At 42.7% G+C, this 27,323-nt stretch overlaps 1 protein-coding gene across 1 annotated transcript in view; it reads left to right on the top strand.

Annotated features, from left to right (window-relative positions):
- Positions 1 to 9,669: 9,669 nt before the first annotated feature.
- grm3 (glutamate receptor, metabotropic 3) overlaps positions 9,670 to 27,323 on the top strand; it is a 177,731-nt gene continuing 160,077 nt past the window's right edge. Inside the window, exons 1-2 of the mRNA XM_080207112.1 lie at positions 9,670 to 9,746; positions 9,854 to 10,010. The gene's annotated coding sequence lies outside the window, so the exon portion shown is untranslated. The remainder of the gene's footprint in view (positions 9,747 to 9,853; positions 10,011 to 27,323) is intronic.

Below are 27,323 nucleotides of genomic sequence, written 5' to 3'. Positions count from 1 at the left end.
ACTGTCTGCTCACTCTTCCTGCAGACCAGGTTTACTGTAAGCCCTCATCATGGCAGACCTACTGCCAGTAAAGCCCCCAGTACTGGCAACAACAGCAGCCTGAATTTATATAACACCTTTGACATCTTTGAATGCCCCAAGGCATTAACACACACCGTCAGTCCCACACACACTCCCTCCCCCCTTGACTCTGCATCCTTGCCACACCTGCTGGGGCATTAGCTGACAAGAGGTGTTGGAAAAGAAGTATAAGACGCACATTCTCGGTTCCATCATTATCTTAACACAAGATGACAATAATGTATTGATCCTCAGGAGCCTATGGCTTTTATAGCAGCAGGTGTTCCCAGGCCCCCTGAGTGGAACCCATCAAACAGACTCTCTTGTTCAGCATAGAATGAAAGACTTATCAATAGTGAGTTTCCATAGACTCTGCTGCGGAAAGTGGCTGCATTTTCTTGACAGCAGCAGAACTGATTTTGTGACCTGAAATGTGATTTAAAATAGAAATAGCAAATAACCCACAGTGCAATATCTAAGGATAAAAAGAACAGTTGGCCGTGTTCGAAGGAGAGAGAAGAATAAGTGACCACATTTGGGGATGGGAGGGGAGAGAGAAATCTGTGTTTAATAAATACCTCTGTTTTGCACTCTCGTGTTGTAAGTGCTTACATATTGTTCTGTGTGTGTTTGTGATTCACAGAGAAGAAGGAACATGTTTTTAGATATTGCACTTTATCGTTTCCTCAGAAACATCTCAATTTCTTTCTTATCCATTGAGTTACTTCTGAAGTGTAGGCAAGCGCAGTGGCTAATTTGTGCATAGCAAGCAAGAAAGGGAGTTAACCATTAGAGTGCTAGATAGAGAGGATGACCTAGAGGGTCAATATCTCAATCCATTTGATTAGAGGTAAGGAACAAAATAGAGGTAAATTTATGTACTGGGTGTATTCTATTAGGAAAGACGTGGAGGGACAAATTTGTAAAGAAGTTACAGAGAGATGCAAAAACTATTGAGTTGTGATAATGGGAGATTTCAATTGATTTTTTTAAATATTTGTTCTTGAGAGGTGAGTGTCACTGGCTAGGCAGCTTTCATTACCCGTCCCTATCTGCCCTTGAGGATATGACGATGAGTCATCTTCCTGAACTGCTGCAGTGCATGTGGTGCCGGTACACCCATTGTGCTTATCTTGTGGTTTGAAAATACTGAGTGGTTTGTTGGGCCATGTCAGGGAAGGGTTAAGGGTCAACCCAGATTGCTGTGGATCTGGAGTCACATGTAGGCCAGACCGGCTAAGGACGGCATATTTCATTCCCTAAAGGCCATTAATGAATGAGATTTTTTTAACAACAATTTGGAACTTTCATAATCATTATTAACAAGACAAGCATTTTATTCCAGATTTGATCCCCTAATTGTCACGCTGGGATTTAAACTCACATCTCCAGGGAATTAATCTAGGTGTCTAGATTGCCATATTCCCACTATGCGACCATCCCACCATATCCCGATAGACACTGGGATAGGAATGGTGTAAAGAGAAGACACAGAGATGAGTTTTGGTTGTATATGGCTCTGGTCCGACCTCATTTGGAGTATTGTGAGCAGTTTTGGGTCCCATATCTGAGGAAGGATGTGCTGGCCTTAGAAAGAGTCCAGAGAAGGTTCACAAGCATGATCCCTGGAATGAAGAGCTTATCCTATGAGGAATAGTTGAGGACTCTGGGTCTGTACTCATTGGAGTTTAGAAGGATGAGGGGGGATCTTATTGAAACTTACAAGATACTGCGAGGCCTGGATAGAGTGGACGTGGAGAGGATGTTTCCACTAGTAGGAAAAACTAGAACCAGAGGGGCACAACCTCAGGCTACAGGGATGATCCTTTAAAACAGAGATAAGGAGGAATTTCTTCAGCCAGAGAGTGGAGAATCTGTGGAACTCTTTGCCACAGAAGGCTGTGGAGGCCGGGTCATTGACTGTCTTTAAGACAGAGATAGATAGGTTCTTGATCAATAAGGGGGTCAGGAATAATGGGAAAAAGGCAGGAAAATGGGGATGAGAAAAATATCAACCACGATTGAATAACAGAGCAGACTCACTGGGCCAAGTGGCCTAATTCTGTCCTATGTCTTATGGTCTTGAAAGCATTTTCAGATGAATTTTCTTGATCAGCACATTGTCAGCCCGATGAGAAGAGGAGGTATTGTTGGACCTGACTCCGGGGAATGAAGTGGGTGAAGTGGATCAAATGCCAGTGTGGAAACATTTAGAGAATAGTGATCACAGCGTCACATAGTTTAGTTCAACCATCAAGAGGATATCGAGCAATCCAAAGTTAAAAAGGCAAGATTGGGGGAGGGTCGATTTCAGTGGGTGAGAGCAGAGCCCTTGTAAATTCAACTTAAACATCACCCAGCAAAACTGTAACAGAGAATGGGCAGACTTTAAAAAGATCATTTAGGTTTAGAGAAATGTACATTCCCATGGGAGGGGGGGAAGCTAGGACAACCAAAGGAAGAACTCTCCGAATGATGTGAGAAATAGACAGTAAGATGAAACAGGAGGAGAGACCAAATGATTGACATTAGCTTGATAACCCCAGTGAGAATGAGGTTGATCATGAACACACAAACTAGAAGCAGTAGTGGACCACTTGGCCCCTCAAACCTGCTCCACTATTCAGATAATGGGATTATAACCTCAACTCCATGTTCCCGCCTACCTCTAAAAACCTTTCATCCCCTCGTTTATCAATAATCCATCCATCTTTACCTTAAAAATATTGAAAGATTCTGTTTCCGCTGCCTCATGAAAAAAAGAGCTCCAGACACTCACCACCCATTGAGAGAAACCATTTCTCCAGAGAATATAGAAAAACAGGAGTGAAGTGAAAAGGGGAATAAAGAAGACAAAAAGGCAGTATGAGAAAAAACAGAAGCCAAGATAAAAAAAATTCAAAGACTTCTGTATAAACACTAAAACTGGTGAAAGGAGGGGGTGAGACCAATTAGGGACTATAAATACATTGATGCATAGAGGCAGAAGGCTTGGCTGAGATATTCAATGAATATTTTGCATCATCCATTAACAAAGTCATAGCAAAATTGGAGATATCAAAATGCTAGATTAACTAAAAACTGATAAAGAGGATGCTGGCTGTATTTAAAGGTAATGGTAGGAATCTTCCTGTCCCACCGGGCACGGGAACCATTCATTGCCCTCGGGTGGGATTTTCCAGTCTTGAGTTGCACGCAATCGGAAAATTCCACCCAATGTCACCAGCACTGGATGGGGACCAGAGATCTGAAGAATTGCAAAGGTTACATTTCTGTTCTTTAAGAGGGTGTAAAGATAAGCCTGACAACTACAGCCCAATCTTTTTTTTAACCTCAGTGGTGGAAAAGCTGTTAGGAACAGTAATTCAATTTAAAATTAACAGTCATTTGAATGATTGCAGATTAATTAGCCAATGCCACCACAGATTTGTTAAAGGTGTTGAATGAACTTGTTCAGAGCTTTGATGAGTAAACAGGGATGGTTGATAAGGGTATTGAGGTAGATGGGGTGTATGTAGACTTTGAAAAGCTTTCTGATAAAGTGCCACATAATAGATTTTCCAACAATGTTGAGGCCCGTAGACTTAAAAAGAAAATGACAACTTGGATAAGGATTTAACCAAGAAACAGTGAGATGCGGTGATTAGTTGTTTGTCAGACTAAAGGAAGATAGAATGCAGCATACCCAGGGATCAGTAATAGAACCATTGTTTTTCATGATACATATGTTAATAACCTAGACCCGGGTGTGCATGACAGCATTTCAAAATTTGTATGTGACATTTGGGGAGGCAGTGGCCTAGTGGTATTGTCACTGGGTTAGTAATTCAGGGACCTAGGGTAATGTTTAGGGACTCAAGTTCAAATCCCACCGTGGCAGATGGTGAAATTTGAATTCAATAACAACCTGAAATTAAGAGTCTAATGATGACTTTGAAACCATTGTCTAAAAACCCATCTAGTTCACTAATGTCCTTTAGGGGAGGAAATCTGCCCTCCTTACCTGGTCTGGCCTACATGTGACTCCAGGCCCACATCAATATAATTGACCCTCAAATACCCTCTGAAATGGAGGGCAATTAGGGATGGGCAATAAATTCTGGGGCAGCCAGTGACACCCACATCCCACGAACAAATAACAAATAAATAAAACTCAGAAGCCTTGTGAACAGTGAAGAGAATAGTGATAGACTTCAAGAAGACACAGACAGGCTGGTGAAATTTAATGCAGAAAAGTTTGGAGCAGTGTAGTTTGGTGGGAAGAATGAGGAAAGGCAATATTAAATAAATGGTGTAATTCTAAAGCAGGTGCAGGGGCAGTGAAACCTAGAGGTGACAGAACAGGTTGAGAAAGAGGGGAACTTCACAGTAACTTCACTGCAGTGTCACTTGTGACTAATAAATAAAATAAAAGGCATTTGAGATCCTTGGCTTTATAAATCAAGGCATGGAGTACAAAAGTAAGGAAGAAATATTTCAGCGATCACTCGCTAGCAGGTATGATTGTCCACCTAATAAACTCCGTGTCACTGGTCATGGGTTCTTTGGGTCCTTGCGTGGATGATGAGACCAATCCCAGAACCACATCTTCAACTGAACAGTTGGCAGGTGCTTGCGGGAGGTCCTTGAACTCAGGATCACTGCGATTCCTTCTCAGAATTCTTTTCTAGGTCTCCTCTTGCTGTTGCGTGTCCTCAAAGAATTGTACCCCTTCAATCAAGAGATTCCTCCAACTAGGTCATTTCTGAGCAAGGGTCTCCTGGGTGTTGATGTCTATGTTACATTTCTTGAAATAAGCTTTCAAGATACCTTTGAAGCTGTTCCTTTGTCCTGTTTGGGAGCCTTCAATAAGCTGGGTGAAGAAGCAGTCGGGACTCTGATACCCTAAGCACGTGGCCAGATCGGCGGAGGTGGTTTCGGATGATCATAGCTTCGATGCTGGTGCCCTCAGCTCCTTCAATGATGCTGATGTTAGCAATGCCTTTCCTCCCAGCTGATATGGAGAGTCCATCTCAGACAGCTTTGATGGTACCTCCAAGATGGCTTCTGTACATAGTCCGGGTTTCTGAGCCGTATAGAAAAGTTGGGAGGATGACTGCTTCGTACACTGGGATCCTAGTATCAGCATGAAGAAATAATGAACACTTATAAAATAAATTGTTTAACCTCAATTGGAGCATTATGTCCAATTCTGGGCACTACTCTTGTGGAATAATATTGGATTTGATTTATTATTGTCACATGTATTAGTACACAGTTTCTTGTGTGCTATACAAATAAAGCATACCATACATAGAGAAGGAAAGAAGAGGGTGCAGAATGCAGTGTTGCAGTCATAACTAGGGTGTAGAGAAAGATCAACTTAATATAAGGTAAGTCCATTCAAAAGTCTGATGGCAGCAGGGAAAAAGCTATTCTTGAGTCGATTGGTATGTGACTTCAGGTTTTTGTACCTTTTTCCAGATGGAAGAAGGTGGAAGAGAATATGTAGACAGGGGCATGTCTTCCATTAAGCTTCCTGAAGTCAATGACTATAAGAACATAAGAACATAAGAAATAGGAGCAGGGGTAGGCCATCTGGCCCTTCGAGCCTGCCCCGCCATTCAATAAGATCATGGCTGATCTGTCATGGCTCAGTTCCACTTTCCGGCCCTCTCCCCATAACCCTTAATCCCCTCTCTTATCAAAAACCCATCAACCCGCTTCTTGAAAATATTTAGCGAGGCAGCCTCCACCACTTCAACGGGTAGAGAATTCCAGAGATTCACCACCCTTTGAGTGAAGAAGTTCCTCCTCAACTCCGTTCTAAAACGCCCCCCCTTTATCTTGAGGCTGTGCCCCCTAGTCCTAGTGTCTTTTTTGAGCGGGAAGAGTCTCTCCACCTCTATCCTATCCATCCCATTCATCATCTTATACGTCTCAATGAGATCTCCCCTGATTCTTCTAAACTCCAACGAGTACAAGCCTAGTTTATTCAGCCTCTCCTCATAGCTCAACCCCCTCAACTCCGGTATCAGCCTAGTAAACCTCCTCTGCACTCCCTCCAAGGCCAAAATATCTTTGCGCAGGTGCGGCGCCCAAAACTGCACACAGTACTCCAGCTGCGGCCTCACCAATGCCCTATACAGCTGCAGCAAGACCTCCCTACTTTTATATTCAATCCCCTTCGCTATGAAGGCCAGCATCCCATTTGCCTTCCTGACCACCTGCTGCACCTGCAAGCTGGGTTTTTGCGACTCATGCACAAGGACCCCGAGGTCCCTCTGCACCGTCGCCTGCTGCAGTTTTTCGCCCCGTAAGTAATAGTCCTTCCTACCATTCTTCCTACCAAAGTGGACCACCTCACACTTGCCAACATTAAATTCCATTTGCCATTTCCTGGCCCATTCGCCCAGCCTATCTAGATCCTTCTGCAGACTCTCCACACCCTCCGCACAATTTGCCGTTCCCCCAATCTTGGTGTCATCCGCAAATTTCGACACCCTACACTCGGTTCCCTCCTCCAGATCATCTATATAAATGGTAAAAAGCTGAGGCCCCAGCACCGACCCCTGGGGCACTCCACTAGTCACCATCCGCCAATCCGAATAGCACCCGTTGACCCCCACTCTCTGCCTCCTATTTGACAACCAATCCTCTATCCACGCTAACACCCTACCCCCAACTCCAAGTCCCCTGACCTTCTGCAATAACCTCTTGTGAGGTACTTTGTCAAACGCCTTCTGAAAATCCAGAAAGACCACATCCACCGGCTCTCCTCTATCGACCGCCCTAGACACATCTTCTTCATTTTACTGACATTGAGGAAGAGATCATTTTTGCTGCACCAATTCACCAGATTCTCTATCTCTTTCCTGTACTCTATCTTATTGTTTGGGATCTGACCCATTACACTATTATCATCAGCAAACTTGAAAATGGAATTGAGGGGGAATTTGGCCACACAGTGTAGGGAGTATAGTAAGGGGTTGAGGACACAGCTGTGTGGGGCACCGGTGTTGCAGATAATATGAAGGTGTTGCAGAAGATGCTGAAAATATTTATGAGAATGATACCAAGGTGGAAGGTCTTCAGTTATGTGGATAGATTGGAAAAGCTGGGATTGTTCTTCTTGCAGAGGAAGATGAGATGAGATTGGACAGAGATTTGAGGGGTCTATACAGGATAGATTGAGAAAAACCGTTCCCATTAGCAGGAAGACCGAGAACCAAAAGGACACCAATTCAAGGTAATTGACGGAAGAACCAATGGCAACTCAAGGAGTAGTTTTTACACAGTGAGTTGCTGGGATCTGGAATGCACGGCCTGAGAATGTGGTGGAAACAGATTCAATCAGAGCTTCAGAAAGGAAATTGGATAAACACTGAAAAGAAATACACTGCAGAACTGCCTGGAGTTGGGGAATTGGATAAGCTGATTGATCTTGAGGCTTGCACAAACAGGATGGGCTGATTGTCCTCTCTCCAGTGCTGGAGCTATCTCAGGCTTCAAGTCCCCACATTTAACAAATAGGATCAAATGGGCGGTAAATCTGTTTTAGTGTGAGAGGTAAGGATGTTGTGTAGAGTGACCCTGCCTTTACACAAGATCTTTTAACATATGTATTTGAAAGCCTCAGTTAGGAGTTGGAAGAACAGCCTACGTTTTGGTCGGATTTGGAGTGCTGAAATATGGTTTAAACCCCTGACTGACAGAGCAAAGGGGTCTGAGCAACTGAGGCAAATTGTCAGCACCCAGTGTGCGGTTAATGCTGTAATTGTGAATGTTCACCTATATCCCTGTGGATAGCTACCTATTCATGCCTGGCACTTTTCATTGTTACTGTAGTCACGCTATTGTACACATGTTGTTGTCTCCATTTATATCTAATTGCTCATTTTGTCAAAGGGCATCTGATTCTTAAAACGCCCGCCTTTGTCTTTTTTAAATCGCTCCCCGATTGAACTGTGCTTTTCATTTACACATATCCATATTTATTTGAATTGCTCCCATACCCCACTGGATATTGTGTTCAGATGTTGCTGTCGGGCACCCTGTGGTTTAATTAGTTCATTTCGAACCAGGTTGGAACATCGACTCTTATTTGCAATCCCTGTTCCGGCTGGAATATCACCGTTTAATTCGCCTTCGATCTTCAAAGAATCGACCTGTGAGACGTCCCCCCACCCCCGCACCCAGCTGTGGACCGTGTTATCAATGTATTCATTACCGGCGCTATATAAATGCAAGTTGTATTAAATCAAAGAAAATCCGGTGGTTTGTGCGTTTCTCAATTTTTTTTATCGATTTTCAATCGCTCCATTGTATTCTGTCCATGAAGACTCATTTAATCAGGTTCAGTCTGAAGCAATAGCCGCTTCTTACAAATAGCTGTTGGCTTCAGTTTGGGAATGTTACTGTGACAGCTGAAGGAAGCGGGGGATCTAAAATACATTAATAATCTCACTGTTGCAAAACAGAAGTAATTAGGTGCAGTTTTGCTGTTGTAATCCTGAACACAGTATCTGTCAAATATCTGAAAGGAAGGGGACAGTATTAAAGAGGCCTGTGTAACATTTATTAGTGTGAACCTCAAACAGAACACACCACTGTGCTAAAAATGTGTGCTAATTTCACCGAGATATTAACATCCAAGCTACATCAGATTCAAACTAAATTTCTTCATTTTAAATGTGGGTTTGAGACAGGATTCCATTGCAGTGACCGGCAGTGCTTTAACAATGTGATTCCAGATACCCCATACCCTCTGTTAATATTGTTAAAAAACCTATTTTATGTCAGATCAGCCAGTCTGGTTGTATGTGGCCCTCAAAGCCTCTTTGCAAATAAAAAAGTACCTTGAACTAACGGTCTGATCAGCACGGAACCAACAGACTGGCTGTGAAATTATAATTTTTTACGGATGTAATCACATTCTGAGAATATATAGTACCCAGGTCTGTGTAGTGGCAGGTTTGGATTGTTAACACACCACCCCATCGTATTAAACTCCTTTTTGGACCATACTACCCAGAGAGAAGGCATTGGACAAAGTGAAATGTTGACGCTAAAGCGAATGTTACACCTTATTTGAGAAAGTGGGGTTTTAGCTATAGCGCAGCGTTGGGAATGTTAATGGTAGCATTGAGATCAATCGCTTTCCTCTTTGCGTAAGAAGCACAGCCTTGCTCTGGGTGGAGGGATTAGCTGGAGAATAACGCAATCCATGGTTATTCTCACTCTCCATCATTGCTGCCAGTTTTGGGGGGGGGGGGTGAGACTGGGGAAGAGGATACACTTGCCCCATATGTAATTAAACTGGGAGGATAGTGGAGAGGGAATGGCTAGGGACACATTCCTCTGCGTGTGTGAGAGAGAGAGTGGGGATGGCAGAGGCGGGAAAAGAGCTTTAACTTACACCCCTGTCCAATCAGATCGCCGTTTCCTGGACAACCAGCTGTAGATTGATTCCAGTATCCAGGAGACGGCAGCATCCCTGGGTCCAATGGCCATTCCCCAAACCATAAATGTTTGGATGTTGGAGCTACAGGCAGGCAATCAGCTCCGGAGGGCTGGGGACCGGGAAGAAGTTGTCAGATTGCAGGACTGGGACTGGTCAGTGTGTCCCTCTCTCACCCTGGAAGCATCACCTGAAGCTCAGAGTCAATCCCACACACACACACTGACATCTCCAGCCTGCTGCTCCGGTAAGTACCCGCTGCTGTTTCCTCTGAGCCGAGTTTCCCCGAGAAACCAGGGGCAGATACATTTACCTTTCTGTTCTGTTCTTCTGCCCAATGTCCCGATGGAACAGATCCCGGAGCAAGATCGGGAATCCATTGCAAGTTGATTCCTGAGGTGGGGGAGAGAGTCGGTATGTTTCGCGATTTCTAACACAAAGCTCCACTCAGCTAGAGCTGGCAGCTCGCAGGAAGAAGCCAGAAGCCCCAGCAGTCGAGGATGAGTACTCGGTAAGACGCAGCAACTTTCACATGTAGAGTTATTGTTTATCTTAATGTGTGTGTGTTTTAAACCCCCGTGCTTTGACAGCAATGAAACACGTGTAGAAGGCAAAAGAATGCACCTAATCCCAAACCAATGCAAGGGGCTTCAAACTGAGAGTGTTTTATCCAAAAAAAAATGTGTTATTTATCAAACGTGGTTGGGGAACATTGGGCAGACCATGCGCTGTTTCTTTGATATTCTCTGTGAGATTCGGGTTGTTGAAAGATTTCTGATATTTGGACCGTTCTCAAATTTCAATCCGGTTCACTGTGTATCGAAACCAATCGAAGAGCGACAAACAAAAGCGCTCTGAACTTACCCAGCACATCGCCCAGTAACGTCTCCAGACCATGTGAACACTCCGAGTTTTAAAACACTTACAGGTAATTATCCTGGATTTAAAACTTACACTTTCTAAAAGCTGTGACATTTCAACATCAGACAGCCTTGCCAGGTAGCTGGATAAATCCGTCTCAATTTAATGTCTGGTTTATTTATTCTGTGAAAAATGTTTTTGAAAGGAGATACCACAGCTGAAAATATTTATTATATCAAGCCTTCCATTCCTATTTTCTCCGACTGATTAATTAATAAATCAACGTAATTTGGTCATGGGAGTTGTAAATTGCCTTTAATGATTACCTGACACATTCATGCAAATAGGCAGAGTTTGGGTATGATCCGTTAGCTTGCTTTATTGTGGGAAAAAAAAGCCCTCATCTGCCAGGAATATAGTGTTGTTCTTGGTACTTCGACCCGGTAATTACAAGCAAATGTTGGCTTGTTTTAGCTTTGTAATTCTGTACGAACGTAAAATCAGAGACACAAGATGCCTCAACTGCATATCCAGAATATTACAACATTGTTGTCATGCGGGAGAAAGGTCCCGGGTCCTCGTGGTATTGAAAAAGCTAATATTGTATTTATTTCTGTATTGAGACCACCTCAAAAGTGCAACATAACTAATCAGTTCATACTTCATGCCTTTAATGACATTTCCAACACCCTCCCATTTTCTTTTTCATACATTACTACACCAATCATCACCTAGTCTTTGATCGTACATTACTCAGCTGCCAGAATAATTAGCATCGAATACTCTACGGCAGCATCAAAATAAAGGTTTAGGACAAGTTAGAGTGTGTAACTTGTGCAGCATTCACGAGGCATTTGAACCTTTCATCATTCTCCCAGATCAGTATTCAGTGCTGCTTAGATTATGTAATGTGCGTTTCCATTCTGCTATTCACGTCTTTGAATAATTCGAGGCAGCAAATGATTAAGGTCTTTTGCAGTGGGGATAATGAAGGAGTGAAATTTACCAAGTCATGTTAAATCATGGTTTCTACATGTTTGTGCAGTGCTTTTACTGTATCAGGGAGAAGCGCTAACCTTTCACTCTTCCTTTCCCATTCAATGAGCTTCAGCGGGTGCAGTTCCCTCATGTTGTTATCCATTGGAAAGTGTACAAAGGCAGTGACATAGATAGAACAGCAACAATAACTCTCCACATTGAATGTTGCTGTCAGAAGACTGCTCAAGCCATGATTTGTGAGCGAGCCAGGATTAGAACCAGTTCTGAGTACAATGATCATTAGATGTGATTTTAGTGACAGATGTCATTGGATGAAGTACAATTAACCCTCGTCCCACACACATATAACACATGCGGATATATTGATTTTAAGACAGCTTCATTAAACTCCATTCACTGAATGAAATAGACTCAAACTGAACCTGCCTGCCAAGAAAATAAACGCTTCTGCTTCTATTGATGTGCATGAGATGGGATTAACGAGGTGGTTAGAAATCGTCAAAAGTTGAGTAAGTTTATTTTGTGAGTAGATGGGTCACACAGACTAAGGAATCAGGGCTGAACCCTATCCATAGAATCCCTATTGAGAAGAAGATCACCATTCTGCCCATTGAGTCTGCATTGACTCTCTAAAAGAACATCTTTCCCTAACCCATCCTTCCATCCTAATCCTGAAATCCTGTGCATTTATCATGGTTCATCCACTTCAGCTACACATCGAGGGACATTAAGAGGCAATTTAGCATGGCCAATCCACCTAACTTGCACATTTTTGCATGTGGGTGGAAGCTGGAGCACCCAGAGAAAACCCATGCAGACATGGGGAGAATGTGCAAACTCTACATAGTCACCCAAAGATAGAATCGAACCCAGGTCCCTTATGCTGCGAGGCAGCAATAATAACCACAGTGCCACCCTAGTCAGTTTGTCTGGGTGGTTATAAAAGGGAAATGTTCAACTGCCGTGAATCTGTTTCATCGAGGGGACAATTGTTCAGAATTCCTCTCTGATTGCTACCCAGTGATCAGTGCTGAAAATTAAAATGTATTCATGTTAGGGGAGGACAGATTTGAGCTCAGCTGTGATGCCTCACACAGTCAAATGGACTCAGTGCTAAGTGTCATAATTATCACCTGGATGAGATATCAGACAGACTGGTGCCTGAGAGAAAGATAATGTAGCAAGGACTCGGTGCCATCAGGGAAGGTAAGCAAGAGAGAAATGAGTGAAGAACACAGGCTGCTGAGGTGATCCAGGAGCAGGGTGCATTTGTACGCTAAGATACAGGAACACGGAGCATTCCCCATTCAGCCAAACACATGATATTCCTTTGAAAGACCACACAATATGTTTTCCAGTTCTTTTATCTCCTAATGAAACATTCTTCAAGTATTCTTCTCCTTTCCCGCATTGACAAAATTCCAAATACCTACCTTAAAACATTTACTGTCTACCTTTTATGTATCTGCTGTGGTGCAGCTTACTGCGAGTTGGAGATTTTGTGAAAAACAGCTTGTATGAAATATAGTAATACCGATGTCACTAATGTATCAGGTCAGGCGATGGCTCCTGGGATTTTGCAGTACAGGGGGTCTCACAGTTCAGTCCTACTTTATTATGGGTACCAGGAACCATTGACCCCACTGTCCTTACAAGCTACGGCCCCAACTCCAACCTCCCTCTCCTCTTCAAATAACCTATTAAAAACATAAATTCTGGAAATGTAGGGGGTCTGGTAGCATCTGTGGAGAGGAACAAAGTTGGGCAGAATTTTACAGCCATCCACGCCGGCGGGATTTTCCTATCCCGCTGCAGTGAACAGAGATTTGGCTGTCTGCTAAATCCTCCATCTCCGCTGAGGCAATAGCGAGGCGTTAGTGGCTGGTAAGATGGTGCCTAAAGTTTCGGGTTGTGGCCTTTCAGATGCTGCTGGACCTGCTGAGGAATTCTCGCATTTTCTGTGTTTATTTCAGATTTCCAGCATCTGCAATATTTAGCTTTTGTCTTTGAATGTGTTGCTGCTTCCCAAATCCATTTTCATCTTTCCTGGAACTCCATGTTTGAATCCATCCAACCAGGGTCCTACCCCTGTCACAGAACAGAAAAATCTCTTATTAAAGCCAGGAATGGCACCCTGTGTGACTGAGACCCAGGTAAACTTCTCCTTTTTGTCCTTCATGATCTGTCACAGTAAGAAACCTCGCAACACCAGGTTAAAGTCCAACAGGTTTATTTAGTATTGCGAGTTTTTAGGGGACTCATTCACCTGATGAAGGAGCAGTGCTCTGAAAGCTTGTCATACCAAATAAACCTGTTGGACTTTCACCTGGTGTTGTGAGGCTTCTTACTGTGTCCACCCTAGTCCAACATCGGCATCTCCACTTCATGACCTGTCTTCAGCCTTTGACATGTTTGACCACACGATTGTCCATTCCACTCTCCTCCAGTGGGGCGGGACTGCTCTCACACGTTTCCATTCTTATTTATTTAATGGTAGCCAGAGAATCGCTTGAAATGGCCTCTCTTCCTACTCGTGCACTGTTACTGCTCGTGTCACCCAAGGATCCATCATTGGCCGTTTCCATTTCTCACCTGCACGCTGTCTCTCAGTGACATCCACCAAAATACAGGGTTAACTTTCATATTTGAACTGAGGAGATCTTAGCATCACTTCTCTCCACTCCTGCTAAATGGTCAGGTTCCTTATTCTCATCCAGTATCGAATGTGGAAGAAATTTCCTTCAATTAAATACTGGGAAGACTGAGGCTATTGTTTTCAGTCCCTGCTCCAAACTCCTTTCCCTACCTATCGACTCCATCTCTCTCCCTGACAACAGTCTGAGACGAATCCAGTTTATTCTTAACCTTGGTATTACATTTGATCTTGGGATTAGTTTCTGATGTTTGTGTCATCATTAAGAGCATTTATTCCCACTTCCATAATATCACCCAACTTTATTGCTGTCTCGACTCATCTGCTGCTGAGTCCGGAATTCATGTCGAAGTTACCTTTAGATTCAATATTCCGACACGTTCCTGACTGGTGTCCCACAGTCAACACTCCATAAACTTCAGATCACCTGAGACTCTGCTTGTGTTTGTACTTGTAGCGAATCTCATTCCCCTCTCATCCCTGTGCTCACTGACTCCTGGTCAAACAACACCTTGATTTTAAAATTCTCCTTGGTTTTAAATCTCTCTCTGTTCTTGCCCTTCCCTATTTCTGTAATCCCCTCCAGCTCCACAACCCAGTCTGTACTCCTTCAATTCTCACCTCTCAGACATTCCCAATTTTACTTGCTTCACCATTGGTGGCAGAGCCTCGAGCTGTCTAGATCCCAAGCTCGGAAAAACCCTTCCTATACTCTGTTTCTCTTTCTCTCTCTCTCTTTCCTCTTTTAATATACTCCTTAAAGCCAACCTCCTTGACCAAGCTTTTGCCGTCGAATCGAACATCTCTTCATGTGGCTTGGTGTCATATTGTTTTATGATGCTTTGACGAAGCACCTTGGGACTTTTCATTCCATTAAAAGTGCTATATAAATGTAAGTTGCTGTTGTAAGTCCTAGGAACACTGAGACAGCTCTGAGATCCAGGGATGTTGATGACAGACTTCTGAAGGTCTCAGAGCAGTTGAGGGAGGTTTGTGAAACTCAGGAGTTGAGCAGAGATGGGAAGAGAAAGGCTTTTGGAGATCCAGAGGTCTCAAGGACTTGGCAGGAACTTTGGAGCATTGAGGATTTGGGAGCTTTTGACAAAAACAGGGAAGTGGGGAGTTTGTAAGAGTAATCCCAAATTACTTCACAGCACCAGGCTCTCCACATTTCAGAATGTCAGGTCTTTTTATCACCAATTCCCCCATCAAATGGTTTCTGAATTTATGTTCTTGTGCTCAGCTTTTTAAGGTAAATTTTCTACTTTGTAAAATTAAATGTCCAGAAAAATCAGAGGCTTGGAGTGTATACATCCCTGAAATGCATCCCCTGTATAAGACTATACGGAACGTGTCTGCTAACTTATACACTCTTTAATAAATATTAATTTCTATAAACAAAAGTGATCTGTAAAATGCAAAGTGTTTATGTACCTTCACAATGTTTCAACTAAATATAGTTAAGTCTTAAAAATTTTCAAGAAATATTCATTAACTGAATACATTTAATTCAAACCTGTGATCGGCTAAATAAAATCTGGATGCTACAATTAACACACTGGTTGACCTGCTTTCCTATTGTAACCGTAACAATTACTTAGAGCAGGACTTGAGAACAGAAGCTTATCCTTACGCATTGAAACATTTAACAAAGGCTTTGTGCTGACCAGAACCAATAGCGTCCATCCTGAGAGCTACCAACATACCCTGCTAATGTTCTATTTATTCAGACAAATAAAGATTGGGTTTACTCTCGCAAGGAGAAAGCTCACACTCTATTTATAATTTGGGGTTTGGAACACGCTAATGAAAAGTTGCAAGGAGACATTGAACTGGTCAATACAAGTATACATCACGTCAAATCAATGCAACTCTGCTTTTCTGCTTCAATGCACTTTACATTTATCCAAACTTAAAAATCTATCCACCAGTACCTTTAGCCTGTCTGCGCATTGTGTTCAGATTCCCATTTGTCTGCTGCCAAATTCTCTAATTCTCCTTACCTGGCTAATGCTTGACACGGAAACTAGAAGCAGGAATAGACCATTTGGCCCTTCGAGCCTGCCCTGCCATTAATTTTCATCATGGCTGATCATCAAATTCAATATCCTTATCCCTCCTTCCCCCCCATATCCTTTGATCCATTTAGCCCCAAGAGCTATATCTAATTTCTTACTGAAATTACACAACATTTGGCTTCAACTATTTTCTGTGGTAGTGAATTCCACACATTCCCCACTCTCTGGGTGAAAAAATTTCTCCTCACCTCAGTCCTTTCCTTTATCTATGACCCTTAGTTCTGGACTCTCCCACCATTGGGAATATGTTTCCTGGATCCACCCTGTCTAATCCTGTTACAATTTTATAAGTTTCTATAAGAACCCCGCTCCTTCTTCCAAACTCCAGTGAGTATAATCCTAACCAACAAATGTCATGATAAACATCGCCTCCCATGTTACTTGTAATTAATCTGTAAATTGTGTGTAGAGTACTAGTAATTATCATGACAGCATACATGTCAGAGAATCTGTAATGAGAGTAAGAGTCACCTAGCTTGATGGAGTAATTGGAACCGAGAGTGGGCATCACCCCAGACAGTGGAGTCCTCTCTTAGGTGAGAGGAGATTGAAAGCATGGTAAGAATGCAGTGAAAAATCTGAGTACTCACTTGAAGCTTAGAGTTCCTGAGATGACGTTAATAATCAAGTGATGCAGGGCAAGTGGAAGCAGCTAACTGGGTGAGTACAGTCAGGTAAGTATTTACTTCTTTTATTGCTTATAGTTGGTAAGGCTTTTCTTTATCTAAAGGCTTGCTTTAAAGAGGTAAGTCATGGAAGGAGAACTCAAAGCCATGGTGTGCTCCTCCTGCTCTATGTGGGAAGCTGGGAACAATTACAATGCCTGGGGCCAGTATTCATGCAGGAATTGGCTCCAGCTGTTGCTCCTGGAAGCCTGGGTTTCTGAGCTGGAGCAGCAACTGGGATCACTATGGAGCATCTGCCAGGTGGAGAGTATTGTAGATAGCACATATAGAGGGGTAGTCACACCCTCGGTTCAGACTGCACAGGCAGGAAGGGAATGGGTGACCACCAGGCAGAGCAAAATGTGAGGCAGACATTGCGAGAATCTCCTGTGGACATTCCTCTGCAAAACAGATATACCGCTTTGGATACTGTTGAGGGGAATGGCCTCTCAAGAGACATCAGCAGCCGTCAAATTCAATACACTATGTTTGGCTCTGCTGCATGAGAGTGGAGTAAAAATGATGGGAATGTGATTGTTGTAGGGGATTGAACTGTAAGGGGAATCAATAGACTCCAAGAGGGCATGTTGCCTTCCTGGTGCTCAGGTCAGGGATGAATCAGAGCAGCGACAGGATATTCTGAAGGGAGAGGGTGAACAGCCAGTGGCCATGGTACACATTGGTACAATATAATGGGTAGGAAAATGGGGCGAGGTCATAAAAGCAGAACATAGAGAATTAGGAAGTAGGTTTAAAAGTAGCACGGCAAAGGCAGTTATCTCAGGATTACCACCAGTGCCACATGTTAGACAGAGTAGAAACAGCAGGATACATAGGATGAATTCATGGTTGAAGAGACGGTACAAAGGGAAGGGTTTCAGATTCCTGGGACATTTGGAGCAGTTTGGGCAGGAGGTGGGACATGCATAAACAGAATGGGTTACACCTGGGCAGGATCGGGACTGATGTCCTAGGTCCTAGGGGAATTACTTGTTAAAGTGGCCCAGGAGGGTGTAAACTAAAATGCAGGAGGATGGGAACCTTTTCAAGGAGTCAAAGGAGGGGAATCAATAACAAAAAACAAAGACAGAAAGGGGAATGAGAAAAGTGACAGGCAGAGAAACCAAGGGCCAGAATCAAACAGGGAAAAATAATGGGAATGGGAATGTTAAAAGTATGACCCTTAAAGCTTTGTGTCTTGATGTGCAGAGCATTTGTAATAAAGTGAGTGAATTATTCACACAAATTGATGTAACCAGTATGATATAGTCAGGATTACAGAGACATGGCTGCAGAGTGACAAGGGATGGGAACTAAAATCCAGGGGTATTCAGTATTTGGGAAGAACAGACACAAAGGAAAAGGCAGTGGGGTCCCATTGCTGGTTAAAGAGGAAATTAATGCAATGGTGAGGAAGGTTATTAGCTCCATCAATGTGGAAGCTGTATGGGTAAAGCTGAGAACCACCAAGAGGAAATGTTAGTAGGTGTTGTATATAAACCCCAAACTGTAGTGGTGTTATTGGGGATGGCATTAAACAGGAAATTGGAGACACATTGTGATAAATGAACATTTGTGATTATAGGTGACTTTAATTTGCAAATAGATTGGGCAAGCACCAATACCACAGAGGAGAAATTCTGAATGGGATGACACTGTGCTTTAACAAATGTATTTATATCATGTTTCTTTCTAAGGGGTATATTTAAAATTCAGCTCTTTTTTATGCAGGTCAATTTGTCTGGACACCAGACAGCTCACATGTTGAGAATGGGGACTAATAACTGATTTTAGCTAGGGATATGTTTATTTTAATCTGAATTAATGCATTTTTGTTTATTTGGTTTTGCCCTGGGGTTTCAGAGGAGGGTTTTGGTTAGGTTAATTGACAAAGTCATATGCTTAATGAGAGGAGTTAAATGTACATGGAGGAACAGCTGTACTGCCAGGTTCTCTCTCTCTCGCGCGCGCGCTCTCTCTCGCGCTCTCTCTCTCTCTCACTCTCTGGCAGCCCAAATACTGACACATAAGCCTGTGTGTTACTCACTGATTTTGAAGAGGAGTTTAAGTCTACAAGAGGAATATTGCTTGAATTGGAACTAATGGAGATAGCTACAAATTGTATTTTGTAATGTTTAAGTATTTGAATTGGTGAAGGTTAAGTTAATTCCTTTGTTATAATTAAACTGTATTGTTAAATAAAGTTTGTTTTGATAATAGAATCACACCTGGACTGAAATACCTTATCCTCACCCTAATACCAAAATAGTGTGTAGTTGAGCTTCATAAATTACTTTGGAATTTCTGCTCCAGAATGTGCACAGGATGGTTTTCTGGACCAATATGTTAAAGAACCAACTAGAGAGCAGGCCATCCTCGACTGGGTATTGTGTAATGAGAAAGGAATAATTGACAATCTGGTTATGCAAGGCCCTTGGGGATGAACAACCATAATATGATAGAACTTTCCATCAAGATAAAGAGTGACGTTATTGATTTGGAGACTTGGACCCTGAATCTCAATAAAGGAAACTGCAATGGTATGAGATGCCATCTGGTTGTTATGGATTGGGGAATGTTAGTTAAAGGGATGATGGTGGATAGACAATGGCAAACATTCAGAGAGTGCATGAGTGAACTGCATCAATTGTTAGTCCTGCCTGGCACAAAAATGAAACATGAGAGGTGACCAAACGATGGCTTAAAAGGGGAGTTAGAGATAATGTTAGATCCAAGGGAGAGACAAACAAGTTGGCGAGGGGGGGGGGGATAAAAAACAGCAGACCTGAAGATTGGAAGCAGGTGAGAATTCAGTAAAGGAGGATAAAGGGATTGAGTAGGAAGGGGAAAAAAGAGTATGAGAGTAAGCTTATGGTGAACATAAAAATTGACAATAAAAGTTTCTATAGGTACATGAAGAGAAAAGATCAGTGAAGACAAATGTAGGCCCCTTACAGTCAGAATCAGGGGAACATAGAAATGGCTGACCAACAGAATGCATACTTTGGTTCACAAAGGGGGACGCAAATAAGATATCAGAAATGTTGGAGGACACAGGGTTTAGTGAGAGAGAGAATTTGAAGAAAATTAGTATTAGCAGAGAAATGGTGTTGGGGAAACTGATGGGATTGAAGGTTGTTAAATCCCCAGGGCCGGATAATCTACATCCCACATTACTTCAGAAAGTAGCCCTAGAAATAATGGATGCATTGCATTGTCATCTTTCAAGGTTCTATAACCTCTGAAACAGTGCTTATGGATTGAAGAGTAACTAATGTAACCCCACCATTTAAAAGGGGGCGGGGGGTGTAGAGAGAAAGCAGGGAATTATAGACCAGTGAGCCTGACGTCAGTAGTGGGGAAAATCCATCGTAAAAGATATAATAGCAAAGCACTTGGAAACCAATAGCAGGATTGGAGCGAGTCAGCATGAATTTGGAAAGAGAAATCAAATCTACTGGAATTCTTCAATGATGTAACTGGTGAAGTTGATTGGGGAGCCAGTGGATGTGGTTTATTTGACTTTCAGAAGGCTTTTGACAATATCTCATGTAAGAGATTAGCGTGTAACATTAAAGAACATGGAATTGGGGGGTAATGTATTGAGATAGATAGAAAACTGGTTGGCAGACAAGAAACAAAGAGTAGGAATAAGTGGGTATTTTTCCAAATAGTAGACAGTGACTAGTGGGGTACCACAGGGATCGATGCTAGGATCTCAAATATTCATAACATATATTAATAATTTAGATGAAGAAACTAAATGTAATATCTCCAAATTTGCAGATGGCACAAAGTTGGATGGGAGGCTGAGCTGTGAGGAAGATGCAAAGATGCTTCAGGGTGATATGGGCAGGCTGAGTGAGTGGGCATGAGCATGGCAGATGCAGTATAATGTGGATAAATGTGAGGTTATCCACTTTGATAGCAATAATAGGGAGACAGATTATTATCTGAGCGGCTATAAATTAAGAAAGGGGCATGTGCAATGAGACCTGGGTATCCTCATACACCAGTCACTGAGGGTAAGTATGTATGTGTAGCAGGTGGTATTGAAGGCAAATGGTATGTTGCTTTCATTGCAAGAGGATTTGAGTACAGGAGCCAGTACGTTTTGCTGAAATTATACAGTGCCTTGGTGAGGCCACACCTGCAATGTTGGACCCCTTATCTGAGGAAGGACGTTCTTACTATGGGGGGAAGGCAGAGAAGGTTCCCCAGGCTGATGCCTGGGATGGCAGGGCTTCGTATGAGAACAGATTGAGTCAGTTAGGATTGTATTCATTGGAGTTCAGGAGAATGAGAGGGGATCTCATAGAAACCTACACCATTCTAAGAGGACTAGACAGGATAGATGCAGGAAGAATGTTCCTGATCATGGCGGTGTCCAGAACCAGCGATTATAGTCTAAGGATACACATTAAACCTTTTAGGACTGAGATGAGGAGAAATTTCTTCACCTAGAGAGTGGTGAGTCTGTGAAATTCGCTATCACAGAAAGCAGTTGAGGAGTTAGATATAACTCTTGGGGTTAAAGGGATCAAATGATATGGAGGAAAGGTGGAATCAGGCGATTGAGCTGCTCAGAGGGCTGAATGGCCTACTCCTGCTCCAATTTTTTACTCTTCCATGAAGAAATTCGTCCTCATCTCAGTTCTAAATTGCTTCATTTTCATTCTAAGACTTCAACCACTGGTTCCAGACCTTCCCCTCCCTACCAAATCGGGGACATCCTTCCTGTACCACAGAGTCTAAGGAGGCGTTTTAAAAAGGTGGTTTAAGAAGGCCGTTCACTTTCTCAAGGGCAATAAATGCTCATCTAGCCAGTGACACCCCATCCCGTCAATAAATAGATGTCTAAAAATGGCCTTTGATTTCTGAAATAGTGGCGTATAACATTGAGCAATCCTCTCATCCTCCACTACTATTCCTATGTCTGATGAGGATTAAAAGATTGTGACCTCTGCTATTGCCACCTCTACATCTTTCACCATCCTGGGATGTATTCTGTCTGGGTCAGTTCATCTCTATAATTTCCATCACCTAATGAGTTTCACATTTTAGTTAGACCATTTGAGAGGAAATCATGCTTCCAAAGAAGAGATGGAACAGCAAAGCGATGCATTAATTAATGCCACTCTCACATAACTTGTGGCACTAAATTAGTAATAATCTAGGAACAGATCATTTTCTCAATCTTCAGGATGTAATTGATGGCACAGGGAGCAAAGATAAATTAATTAATTGCATTCTGGAATCTATTCAATTTCATCTGAAAATGTTGCATCAGATGTTATGCCCTTGGACAATTACAATGCAAGATTTTCCCAGCAATATAAATAAGTAATCTAATATATAATTAAAAGACCATATATAAGCATAAGGTTCTTTTCCTGCATTGAGTTGGAGATAAAAACAAAATATTAAATTAAAACCTCTTATCGTGATCTAAGGTCTACCTTTAACACTTTAGAACTCGATATTACCCTTCAGTTTGCCCTTTCTCTGGGGGAAACGGTGGTGTACTGTTAATGTCACAGAACTAGTAATCTGGGGACATGGGCTCAAATCCCACCATGGCAGCTGGTGAAACTGAAATTCAATTAATAAAGCTAGACTCAGTAACGGTGACCATGAAACTATCATCGACTTATTGGAAAAAAAACTCATCTAATTCACTAATGTCCTTTAGAACATAGAACACTACAGCACAAACAGGCCCTTCGGCCCACAAGTTGCGCTGATCATATCCATACCTACCAGGCTTATCTATAACTCTCAATCGCATTAAATCCCATGTACTCATCCAGAAGTCTCTTAGAAGACCCCAGTGAGTTCGCCTCTACCACCACCGACGGCAGCCAATTCCACTCACTCACCACCCTCTGAGTGAAAAACTTTCCCCTGACATCTCCTTTGTAGCTGCTCCCCAGCACCTTAAACCTGTGTCCTCTCGTAACGACCATTTCAGCCCTGGGAAATAGCCTCCAAGAATCCACCTTATCTATTCCTCTCAACATCTTATAAACCTCTATCGCCTCTCAACCTTCGTCTCTCCAGGGAGAAGAGACCTAGCTCCCTCAACCTATCCTCATAAGGCATGCCTCCCAATCCAGGCAACATCCTAGTAAATCTCCTCTGCACCCTCTCAATAGCTTCCACATCCTTCCTGTAGTGAGACGACCAGAACTGCGCACAGTACTCCAAGTGGGGTCTGACAAGGGTCTTATAAAGTTGCAGCATTACCTCCTGACTCCTAAACTCAATCCCTCGATTAATGAAGGCCAGTACACCATACGCCCTCTTAACCACATCCTCCACCTGCGAGGCCAATTTAAGAGTCCTGTGGAAGGATTTAGGGAAGGAAAGCTGCCATCCTTACCTGGCCTGGCCTACGTGGACTCCAGATCCACAATATGTGGTTGTCTCTTAACTGCCCCTCTGAAATAATTGAGCAAACCATTCAGTTCAAGGGGAAATAGGGATGGGCAGCATCCCATGAAAGAATAAAGAAAAAAATTAAAATTTGCATGCATCTTTAAATGGTCAATTACTCACACATAAAGAATCTGTAAATTAAAACCTGACTGCAGCAAATGACATGTTCAAATCACTACACAATGCCATAAACAGGCTGCATGACCTGCTCATCATAAGTCATGATAAGATAATTTCTAGTCACTTAAAATTAGAACTACAAGAATAAACTTGCAAAGCAGCTTAATCCATGGAGATATAAATAGTCGCAAAGAATAAAAGCGGTAGGAAGAGCAGTAGTGACAGGGATTTGTTAGTTAGATGAACAAATCAATATTTCTGTAGCTGTAGACATGAGTCCAGGATGGTATGATGCCTCTTTAGTGTCAGGGTCAGGGATGTCACAGAGTGGCTCACATTGCTTCCAATGACTTCAGTAACATAGGGGATGAGGTCGAGAAAGCAGATTTCAGGGGGCTGGAAAGGAGATTAAACAACAGAACCCCGAAAGCAGCACTCAAAGGATTAGAACCACTGAATCCCTAAAATGCAGAAAGAGGCCATTTGCCCATAAAGCCTACATCATCTCACCGAAAGAATATCCCACCCAGGCACTTCGCCCTGTCCCTGTAACCATGCGCATTTACCATGGCTGAATCATCTAACCTACACATCTTTGGACATGAAGGGGCAACTTAGCACGACCAGTCCACCCAACCTGCACATCTTTGGAGTGTGGGAGGAAACTGGAACACTCAAAGGAAACCCACACAGACACGGGGAGAATGTGCAGATTCCACGGATAGAATCTGGTCCCTGGCGCTGTGAGGCAGCAGTGCTAATCACCGTGCCACCGTGTTGATCACTCCCAGACTCTCATACTAATGAGTTGGGGGAGGGGGATAGTTTAAATTAATTTGGCAGAGTGATACAAACCTGAGGGCAAATTCAGAGCAGGGAAGAGGAAATGGAAAATTAGTGAGTGACTTTGAAAGACAGAAGCAGCAAGGGCTAAAAACGTACAGGAATTTGGCAGCATTAAAAGATATATTTGTAAATGCAAGGAGCATAGTGACGAAAGTTAATGAGCTGAGGGCACAGATAGACACATGGCAGCACACTATCATTGCTATCATGGAAACGTGGCTTAGAGAGGCAAGAAATCAACATCCCTGGATAAAGTTTTCATACAGGGTAGAGAGTGGATAAAAAAAGACGGAGCGTTACTGGTTCCAGTTCAATTCCAGCTGTGAGGAGGAATGACACACGCAATGAAACAGCAAATAAGACCACATGGGTTGAGCTTAGAAATAAAAAAAGGGCAGCCACATTGCTAGGAGTGTACTACAGACCCCCATAAAGGGGAAAGGAGTTAGAGGAGCAAATACTGAGACAGATTTCTGAGTGCAAAAACAATAGGGCAACAAACATTACGGACCTCAATGGGCAAGTGGATCAACACGGGATGGGGGCCCGTTTGGGAGACAGTGACCATAATATAGTTAGATTTAGCATTATTACAGAAAAACCAAGGATAGAACAGGAATTAAAGCTCTAGACTTTACAAAGCTGAGAGACGAGCTGGTGAAACTAGACTTGATACAGCTTTTAGAAAGCAAAACTGTGTCAAACCAGTGAGAGGTACTCAGAGGTGAGATTCTCCTGGCACAATTATATCCCACAAAGGAACAGGGTGGTATTACCAAATCTAAAGCCCCATGGTTTTCCAAAAGCACACAGGGTAAGATAAAACAAAAAAAGAAAGCTTATAATGTTCACAAAAGATTTAAAACCTCGGAATGTAGAAACACAGGAGTGAAATAAAAATGTAAATTAAGGAAGCAAAGGCAGGATACAAAAATCAAGGAAAATCCTAATGTTTTACCAGTACATTAAGAGCAAAAGAATAGCTAAGGAAAAGGTAAGTCCTATCAGAGATGCACACAATAACTTGAGGATTGGTGCTGAATATACGGGCAGAGTTCTTTTTGATTTGATTTATTATTGTCACACGTATTAACATGCAATGAAAAGTACTGTTTCTTGCGCTTTATACAGACAAAGCATACCAGTCATAGAGAAGGGAACGAGAGAGTGCCGAATGTAGTGTTACAGTCATAGCTAGGGTGTAGAGAAAGATCAACTTAATGCAAGGTAGGTCCATTCAAAGTCTGACAGCAGCAGGGAAGAAGCTGTTCTTGAATCAGTTGGTATGTGACCTCAGACTTTTGTATCTTTTTCCCGACGAAAGAAGGTGGAAGAGAGAATGTGTGGGGTCCTTAATTATGCTGGCTGTTTTGCTGAGGCAGCAGGAAGTATAGACAGAGTCAATGGATGGGAGGCTGATTCTCTGAATACTTTTGCTGGAATCTTACCACGTCGCCCACCCGAGGCTCATAAGGTCCCACGTGAGGCCAATAGAGGATGCTGTTCTGTGAGCTTCGCCTGCCCCGATTCTGTGGCGGGCGAGGTGGTAAAATTCCGACCTTTGTGCCTGTCTTAAGGAGAGGGATGATGCAGACACTGTTAAAGAGGAGTGAGGAATATTTGATACAACATGCATAATGAAGAAGAATACTGGAGGGCCTGACATCCTTGAAGGTGGATGAAACACATGCCCAAAATGGATTGTATCCCAGACTGTTGAAGGGAGTCAGGGAAGAAATATCAGATATTCTGAGGAAAATTTTCCAATCCACACTAGATACAGGTGAGGTCCCAGAGGATTGGAGATCTGCAACCATTGTACCATTATTTACAAAGAGTGCAAGGGCGAGGCCAGAAAGCTATAGGCCGATCAGTCTGACTTCAGTGGTGGACAAATTATTGGAAGTGATTCTGAGACAAGATAAACAATCACTTAGAAAGGCACAGATTGATTAGGGACAGTCAGTATGGTTTTGTTAGGGGAAGATTGTATCTTACTAACTTGATCAAATGCTTTGTGGAAATAACAAGGGGGATCGATGAGGGTAGTGCAGTGAATGTTGTCCACATCAATTTCAGTAATGCTTTTGACAAGGTCCCACAAGGCAGACTGGTCAGAAAAGTGAGATCTTCCGGGATATAGGAGAAGGTGATGAATTGGCTCAGTGACAGGAAACAAAGGGTAGTGGTCGATGGATGTTTTTGCAGTTTCCAATGGTGTTCCACAGGACTCTGTGTTCAGGTCTTTGCTGTTTGTTGTATCTATTAATAATTTAGACTTAAACATACAAGGGATGATTGGGAAATTTGCAGATGACACAAAAGCTGATCGTGTAGTTGACAGTGAAGAGGAGATTTGTCAACCCCAGAATGATATCAATGGCTTGGCAAAGTGGCAAATGGAATTCCATCCAGAGAAAAGTGAGATGATACACTTGGGGAGGGCAAACAAAGCAAGGGTAGACTCAATAAATAGGAGAATTTGAGAGGGGCTGAGGAAGCGTGAAACATTGGAGTGCATGTCCACAGGTCCCTGAAAGTCTGTCTCTCTGTCTCTCACTCCTGCTCTCTCTGTCTCTCTCTCTCTCTCTGGACGCTGCTGGTTTGGGGCTGGCAGAAGGCAGGTGTTTCTTTCTCTCACTGCATGTGTTCAAAATGCTCCAGGATCATTAACAAATACAAGCACATAAGCCTGATTGCTTACTGATTTTGAATAGTTTTTTTTACATTTGTGTATTAGTGTCACACGTAGGCTTAAATTAACACTGCAATGAAGTTACTGTGAAAGTCCCCAAGTTGCCACACTCTGGCACGGGTTCGGGTACACTGAGGAAGAATTTAGCATGGCCAATGTATCTAACTAGGATGTCTTTTGGACTTTTGGGAGAAAACCAGAGTACCTGAAGGAAAACCACACAGACACAGAGAATATGCATACCCTGCATGGACAGTGACTCAAACTGGGAACCAAACCTGGGTCCCTGGCATTGTGAAGCAACAGTAGTAACCACTATGCCACCATGCCACCAATGTTTTAAGTCTTTAAGAGGAATATTGCTTGAATTGGAACGCAAAAGGATAGTTAAGAAGCAGTTAAGAACTGTATTTTGTCACGTTTTGGTATTGTTCAATTTTAAATGTTAAGCTAATTCATTTATTATAGT

Source organism: Carcharhinus amblyrhynchos, chromosome 19 (assembly GCF_965287045.1).
Source record: "Carcharhinus amblyrhynchos chromosome 19, sCarAmb.v2.hapA, whole genome shotgun sequence".
NCBI lineage: Eukaryota > Metazoa > Chordata > Chondrichthyes > Carcharhiniformes > Carcharhinidae > Carcharhinus > Carcharhinus amblyrhynchos.
This window is presented reverse-complemented; position numbering and strand designations above follow the sequence as displayed.